Source organism: Cyprinodon variegatus, unplaced genomic scaffold (genome assembly GCF_000732505.1).
Source record: "Cyprinodon variegatus isolate N-32 unplaced genomic scaffold, C_variegatus-1.0 Scaffold2565, whole genome shotgun sequence".
NCBI classification, from domain to species: domain Eukaryota; kingdom Metazoa; phylum Chordata; class Actinopteri; order Cyprinodontiformes; family Cyprinodontidae; genus Cyprinodon; species Cyprinodon variegatus.
In genome coordinates, this window is record NW_015153018.1 from 4,067 (window position 1) to 11,716 (window position 7,650).

The window sequence follows — 7,650 nt, forward strand, 5'->3', positions numbered from 1 at the left end:
TGCTGATGTTTTAGAGATAACAAAAAGGTTATGGCTGAATTAAAAAAAATTACTTCCACTTTATTTTATGCAAACTACTGATGGTACAATATAGGGGTATAGGGGGAAAAAAGCAGTTTTGTCAAATATCGTGATATTTCATTAGAGGATATTGGCATTGATTTAAAACAATGTCAAGTTTGGATTTAAACCCCCATAATTTCCAAAATGATGCTTAATGAAAATATTAATAAACCTTCTTGAAGCCTCCTTCTTGTTCCTGATAGATTTTATGCTATGCTGATGACAGTGGAATTTCAGTCGGCCAACATGTTTTCTCTCTCTCCCTATTCCCCTAATCTTTCCTCGCCTGTTACCTCTCTCTTTCCAGGGAATCCAAGGACCCCAGGGTCCACCTGGAGAGATCGGTCAAGATGGACCCAAGGTCAGTGATGAGTAGTTATCATAATAACTGTGTGACAGTTTTCTCCCTTTTTCTGATACTGATTCCACTCATAAGCAACACAGCTTCCTTAGAGGGGTTCACTTTGTTTGGAATTTATATATGTTGAAGTTAAACCCCTTTAATTTATTTTTCATTACACTTAAAGCTTTTAATAGAGGCAAACATGTTTTTTTTTTTTTTATAATTTTTCCCTGAATTCTTTATAGAGTTACATAACAACAAACCAATCTTATATTTTTTTTATCACACTTGACACTGCAAGGTTTTTTAGCAAGGTCTTCATCTTATTAAGGCTGAAACAGCTTTTTAACGTTACTGTTAGATTATATTTCCTGAGCAATGAAACTCAGAGAGAAACTGTTCAAATGCTTATATTCTAAGGACATGAAAATGGTTTCCTAAAACATGGCCAAGCTTTGCAGACGGAGACACTGTAGAGCTCCAACATGCATGTTTGAGAGTGAACACGATTATAAAGGAGTTCAGCCTTTATTCTCTCCAACTTGCATGTTGATCTGTTCCATGGGCTCAGTGGGGAGTGTTGGCCTAGTGTTTAGGTTGCAATTACCCGGTTCGATCCCCACAGCCTCCACTCTGGGTCCCTGAGCAAGACCCTTAACCCCACACTGCTCCCCGGGGGCTGAACAGTGAGATATAACCAATAACTTCATTCCAGGGTGCCTGTTGTCACAAACCCACTAAAAGCAAATAGATGATGTTTAGTTGGTCATATTTTCCAGTGTGCCGGTCATTGAGAAGGTTACAGATTAAACATATGATCCAGATCTGTATGGATGAGGTTAAGAATCTTTCTCCTTTCCTTTTCAGGGGAAGTGTGGTGATCCAGGAGTTGCCGGCCCCCCTGGTCTTCCAGGACTAAAAGTGAGTAAAGATCATCTTTTGGGTGTCAGAAATGTAACCAGTCTCAATGTATTTAATGTTTTTGAAGTCACTTAAGGATGGTAAAAAAAAACATTTCACAATGTTTTTTTTACATTTAGAACCAAAACCCAATGATAACATCAACTGGTATCTTTTTAAGAAACTTGTGTTTTAATATTCGCCTAATTCATTTATCTATTCCAAAAAAATCACAAACAGATTGATGAAAGTAATATTGCGCAAACATAGAGATGCTTTGTTAGAGAAATTTTCAGTCAGCAGATGATGGTCCTAAAAATCCCCTTAGACATACAGCGGGGCCAAAAAGTATCGATTCATCCACTGATTGTTGGGACACTGTAGCTCATGTCAGTTTTACTGAACAACCAAGAGACCCTTTAATTAGGGAAAAACACACTTCCTCCTTATGTTCCAAGCACAGAAAAAAACACTGTGGAGTGTTTACCTTCTCCCAGTCTGCTCTGACCTGCTTCACTCACTTTGAAAGCAACTCAGGATCATTAAGAAACTGAAATAATCTGACACAATCCTTATGGTGGCTGAAGCAAAAAGCTGTGACACAACATAAAGGCATAACTGTATGGTAATCCAACTTCAGTAGCTGTCAACAAAATCCTTTCACTAAGTAGTGCTAAAGTCCTCTGAATGACAATATTTAATAAACAACTACAAAAAAAATACTAGAAAATATGAATATAGTGTCATCAACTCTTTAGATCACATTATGTCCATTTCTGCGGACCTAATATGTGAGGTACCTAAAGGGTCTCTTTGGGCCCTTTTCATTTTTTTTTCTTCCAAAGATCACATACAATAAAGAAAAAAGCTATATTAATGTGCAATAAAAGAACAACTGGTATTGCAGTGATCGATTTTGCAATATAAAGTGCCTACATGGTGCGATTTTAAAGAATTTATCTGTAAATTATGTGAATAAACCAACTGTGGGAGCAAGTGAAAGGAAATGAAATTCATACAAGTCCATTGATAACGTCCTTCAATCTGGGGCCCCATGGAAGATTTGATCCTGTGAGGTCTCATTACCATGAGAGCAGCGAGCAGGCGAATGACCTGCAGAGAGCTGGGACCAAAGAACAAAGACTACCATCAGGAATTGTCCTGGCATCTCTAAAGTTTACTGAGGAGCATATGGAGGATCCAGATGAGGACTGGGAGAATATTGTGTGATCAGTAAGAAAAGTACAACTTCAGGCATAAACTCAACTCATCATGTTTGATGGAAGAGGAATGCTCTTCCACTAAACATGATTAGTTGTGAAAGATGGGAGTGGAAGCATCATGCATTGGAGCCATTTTTTATGCACAGGAACACATTTCAGTATAGAGGGAAATGAAAAGGCCCCAATGAACAGAATGATGAGATATTAAACCAAACCCTCCTTCCATCAGTGAAAGCATTGAAGATGTAACATGGCTTGTTCTTCTGGAGGATAATGATCCCAAACACATCACTCAGAAGAATCAACTAAAGAACCTGGAGTGGCCCAGCCCATCTCGCCAAATTTATTTAAAAATAAAATAATAAGAAAAAACAAAATCTGAGAAAACAGCAAAGGTAGCCACAAATCATTTTTCTTATATTAAATGATTTTTCAAAGTTTCATTTCTGGATTGCATTTTTTTCTTAATTAAAATTGATGAAATATGTTATTTGCAACAATAATGGAACAAAATTCACTCCATAGTCTCAGTTTGTATGGTCTTCACCATGGCACTGTTTAAAGGACATAATAATCCCTAATAGTTTTTTTTTTACAGGCTCAGATCAAAACACTTTATGGAGAATTTTTCCTGTATATCAGATTGATTCTAAGAAGATGACTTTTATGAAAAAGATCTGTAACTTTTGACTTCTTCAGGGGTTGGTGGGGGAGCCCGGCTTTGCAGGCCAGCCGGGTGCTAGAGGGCTACCAGGGTTTAAAGGTCATAAGGTGAGATTCAACACATCAGACGGATGTCTACCTTTAACTACACAGATCTTTAGGAAGCCTCCATGAACTATTCTGGAAATTCTCACAACTTTACCTTAATATGTATGTGTTAAAAAAACACTTGTCTTTCACTCTGCTTCATTGCTGCACAGTAAGAGGACATTACTGCCGCTCTTTAAATAGAGTCCTGTTTACCGTCCAGTTTTTCATTAAAGTTTCCTGGAGTCTAACTTTGTTTGTCTTTTAAGGGAGAGAGAGGAGAGACTGGCTCTAAAGGAAACCAGGTAGAGAAACATAAATCAATCATTTTATGGTTCTTTTATTTAACTTGTTTTATGAATTTGTGTTACGTGAACTTTTCCTTTTATCTGAATTGAAAGGCATTTCTTCTTCTTGTCTATTCTTCAAAACCAGAATTCTTCCACCATGTTAAGATGATCATATCAGTTCCTGGTCTATAGTTTCCATACAGAAATTTTCTGGGTGTAACTTTATGATGGGAAGAGTTTTTATCAGTGGAAAACACACAGGGTCATATCATTATTGATGTAAATGCCAGTTTATTTCAGGGTCACATAACAGATCATTTACCAAAATGTTGACAATTCAATTATATAAACCAAGAAAACAGAACAAGAAAATATATTTAGGTTAAAAGTAAACCAAATAGACTACAAATCTATCATTTTAAAAGGGAATCAAACACCAAATAGAAATGAGTCTTCAGTAAAGATTTAAAAGTCTCGGCTTACTTGAAAAGGTAAACCATCCTAAAATTTAGAGCACAAAAAATACCTGATCACATCTGAAATTTAACCTGCATCTGCACCCAAACTCTTGAAATAATTACTAAAAAAAACAGGAAGTAGCCAGAATCATTTAATAGCCTTAATAGGCTATTAAGTAGCCTTTATCATTTTTAAGGACTTTGATTGAAAGATATAGCTTCATCTTTGCAGTTTGAGAATCAAAGGAAGCAGCTGAACTTCACGATTGTGTTTATCCATTTGTTATTTAAAAACCCAACTAATAAATGCTGCAAATAGTGCATTTTATATATACAGTAGCTAAATGAACTGTAAAGTAATAAAAAACTTAACCCCAATTATAAAACAGATTTTAAAATCCATTTAGAAATTAAATTTGAAAATACATTTCTATATAGAAGTATGTATTAATGAAATAATAAATGACATGTACAATTCCTCTTTAAGTTAAATAAACATTTAAAATATAGATTTTCCTTTTGGATTTCTAATAATATAATTTAAATATCAGCTTGTTGAAATGGTTTATCCAAAGGTTGCTTGTTTTTCAGTGACATTACGGGTTTAATTTTGGAACTACTACTGTAAACTAATGTAATGTAGTTTAGTATTGTTTGCACTGTTGCAAAGTTACAAAAACATTTTCTAACTCAATCAAAATCTCACAAAGCCTGAATTGTGTAAACCAGAGCCAAAGAAGGTTCGCTCTAGGCTCTAAGCCTCACAGGTAAAACAGTGCGAATGAATCCTGGCCTGGGATCTTTCTGCTGTCGGTCTGTAGATTCTCCCTGTTCACGGTTTGACTTTCACTGGGTACTCCAGATCACTCTTACATAAAGAAAACAAACAAAAACTACTGTCAGGTTAACTCATGCCTAGAAATTGCTGTTAAGGTGAATTCATCCAGAAGGTCAAGTTAGCTTGCTTTTGCATGTCCATCACTGCAAAGCTAGTTTAGTTCTAGAGCTGAGATTTAAAGAAAGAGGTGAGGTATGTTTGACTGGAAAACACTCATTAGATAAAATGTCATATAATGGATTTTTTTGGCCTAATCCCTGTTCCCCATCTCATGGATTTTTATCTTAATGGCTGCAGGGAGTCATAAGAAGCTTTTTGTTTTCCTCACACAACATAAAATGACACAAGAGACAAATAATCATGTAATGTTTGCAGGGGGAGCGAGGAGAAGATGGAGAACCAGGGACTCCTGGCGTGCCTGTGAGTGTCTGTGCCTCCACTAGAAGGCAGCAAAACCTATATATTTTTTAAAGCCTTAATATGGATATATCTTTCTTTTTATCTTTTATTTGTGTCAGTCAAAAAATAGTTTTAATAAAAAAAACTTAACTTCAATCCAAAAGACCCTTTTCACTCAAAGAAACAAGTTTGTGAATACAAAAATATAACTGAGGCAAAAAACAAAAACAAAACAAAACACATTTGAACAATGTTTTTATTTGATTGAAAATGTTTTCTATTTTTTTTTTAGTAGTGAGGTTTTTTTTGTTCGAAGCAACTTTTCAATTGAATTAATGTTTTTTTGTTTGGGCCATATTATGTGTAGGACATTAGTGTATTTATAATTCAATTAATAAAAAGTCACTTCAATGAACAGAAGATTTTTAATGCAAAAATATATTTGAGATTTAAAAATTTTCCTTTAAACGCATTTTTATTGAAACAGTTTTCTTTTGTTTTCACTTCAAATTTAAAAATAACAACAACAAAATACACGTTCCTTTCAATATTTTATTTTAACTTCTTTTTTATTTGAATTTTTTTTTTCTTTGATTGAAGCCCCTTTTAATTGGATTGAATGATTAAGACAAATATGTCCTACCCATGTGCGGCCAAAACACAAAAAAGATTACTCCAATTAAAGAAAACGGATTCGAAAAAAAAAGTTTTCAAATGCAATTTGAAATTATTTTGTCCTGATAAAATAAGGTTATATATTCAGAGTATTCATTCTGATAGTTTTGAGTTAGTAGTTTTTTAAGCCTAAATAGAATTCCTGCACTAAGAACGATAAGAAGAAATGAACAAACAAGGCGCCATCTACTGGCAGTACCAAGGAACTATCAGAAAGCCAGATCAGCGTGGATGAAGACCAACTGATATTAATTAAATAAAACAATCTACAGCAAACCTAAGTTCTAGTGAATCCTCCTCAGAGCCTCCTATCAGGAAAAACAACATTTCCATTCCTAGAAACACAAACAGGGACGCAGTGTTTTAGTAAGGGATTATCTATTTATAACCTTGCCCTTACCTAGACTGGAGAGTATAGGAATAGAATTTTTTTTACTGTTATCAGCATAAAAAAAGGATGTTTACTCATGCATCCATCAACTTAGCAGCCACATCTAAACTCTTCTGTTGCTTCAAACTCCCGTTCAATGAACGCATGAAATCTTTGAACTACAGGCTCAATATTTTGATATCAACAGTTAGAAATTAACTTTATGAATCCCTGTAATCTTCCCCTTAAATCTTCTTTTTTTTTTTCCTGGCAGGGCGAAGTCGGACCCAGAGGACTGAAAGGAGAGGTTTGTTAGACTTCTATTCTGTATTACTGATGAACTCAGTAGGAAATATACCAAAGCCTTGATGCTTTAGAAGCTCATGCTTTCACAAAGGCTGCGCGACCTGTGCAACCACACATGGCCTACAATACTTAGGGGACTGTGTGCCTACAATTTAAATTTCTTTTTGTAATAAATGCAGATTGTGTTTTTTTCGGACTTGGCATGCCCTTTGAAATGAAGGTAGGACATTTTGACTAACTAGGAAAAATGTAAGGGGCGACAGTAGCCTTGGATGAAAGAAAATGCCCTACAACCAGAGGGTTGTCGGTTCGAGTTTTTGTCAGCGGCTTTCAGCCTGTCCAAAAGACTTCAGCGTTGCTTTGGGCAGTGAGCCACAGGGCAGTTGTAGCTACAGTATACCTCGCAGCATCAGTGTGTGAATGGCTGAATGTAGAGTAAAACCCTTTGGTCAAGTCTTCTGACTTGAAAAAGCACTAGGTACAGGCCATTTACCATTTTACTACGTGTCTCATGGGTCCTCATGAGTCTTTCTTCTACTTAACCTGCATTGCTGACTCATGGTGGTCTGACGGTCGCAGTGTATGGCAGCCTTGCTTATGTCAGTGTATTGCTGTGGCTATAATTCAGTCATTCGCTGCCATCTGATTTAAAAAGGCGCTATATTAGCACAGACCAATAACTACTTTTTCATGTTTATGTTTGTTTACGCCAAATGTAATGTAAAAAAAATTGCCAGTTTCACATGCTTTTGCTCACCTTAAATTTCGTCAGAAAATTGTCTGGTGAACGAGTGAAATTCGCACAGTAGGAGAAAGGCTTTACTACATCAATGAATCTGTTGGTTTCAGTGTCACTTTAACATCTCAAACATCTTACAAAGTGAGTTGCAATGCTTTATTTAGCTATGGTTTTTCATGGAGGTTGAGGTGAGGAACCACAGTGGAAAATCAGAACAGCTCATTGGGCAGAGAGAGTGCTAGAGCAGTGGAGAGGTGGAGGCTGGCAAGAAATAACTTTAGAAGCAGATAGCGGTA

At 35.8% G+C, this 7,650-nt stretch overlaps 1 long non-coding RNA gene across 1 annotated transcript; it reads left to right on the top strand.

The window, feature by feature from the left end:
• The first annotated feature begins 360 nt into the window (after nucleotides 1-360).
• On the top strand, nucleotides 361-5,315 carry LOC107080949. Its single transcript, XR_001481004.1, has 5 exons — nucleotides 361-424; nucleotides 1,274-1,327; nucleotides 3,229-3,300; nucleotides 3,549-3,584; nucleotides 5,241-5,315. It is a non-coding gene; the product is annotated as an uncharacterized LOC107080949 (long non-coding RNA).
• The last annotated feature ends 2,335 nt before the right edge of the window (nucleotides 5,316-7,650 follow it).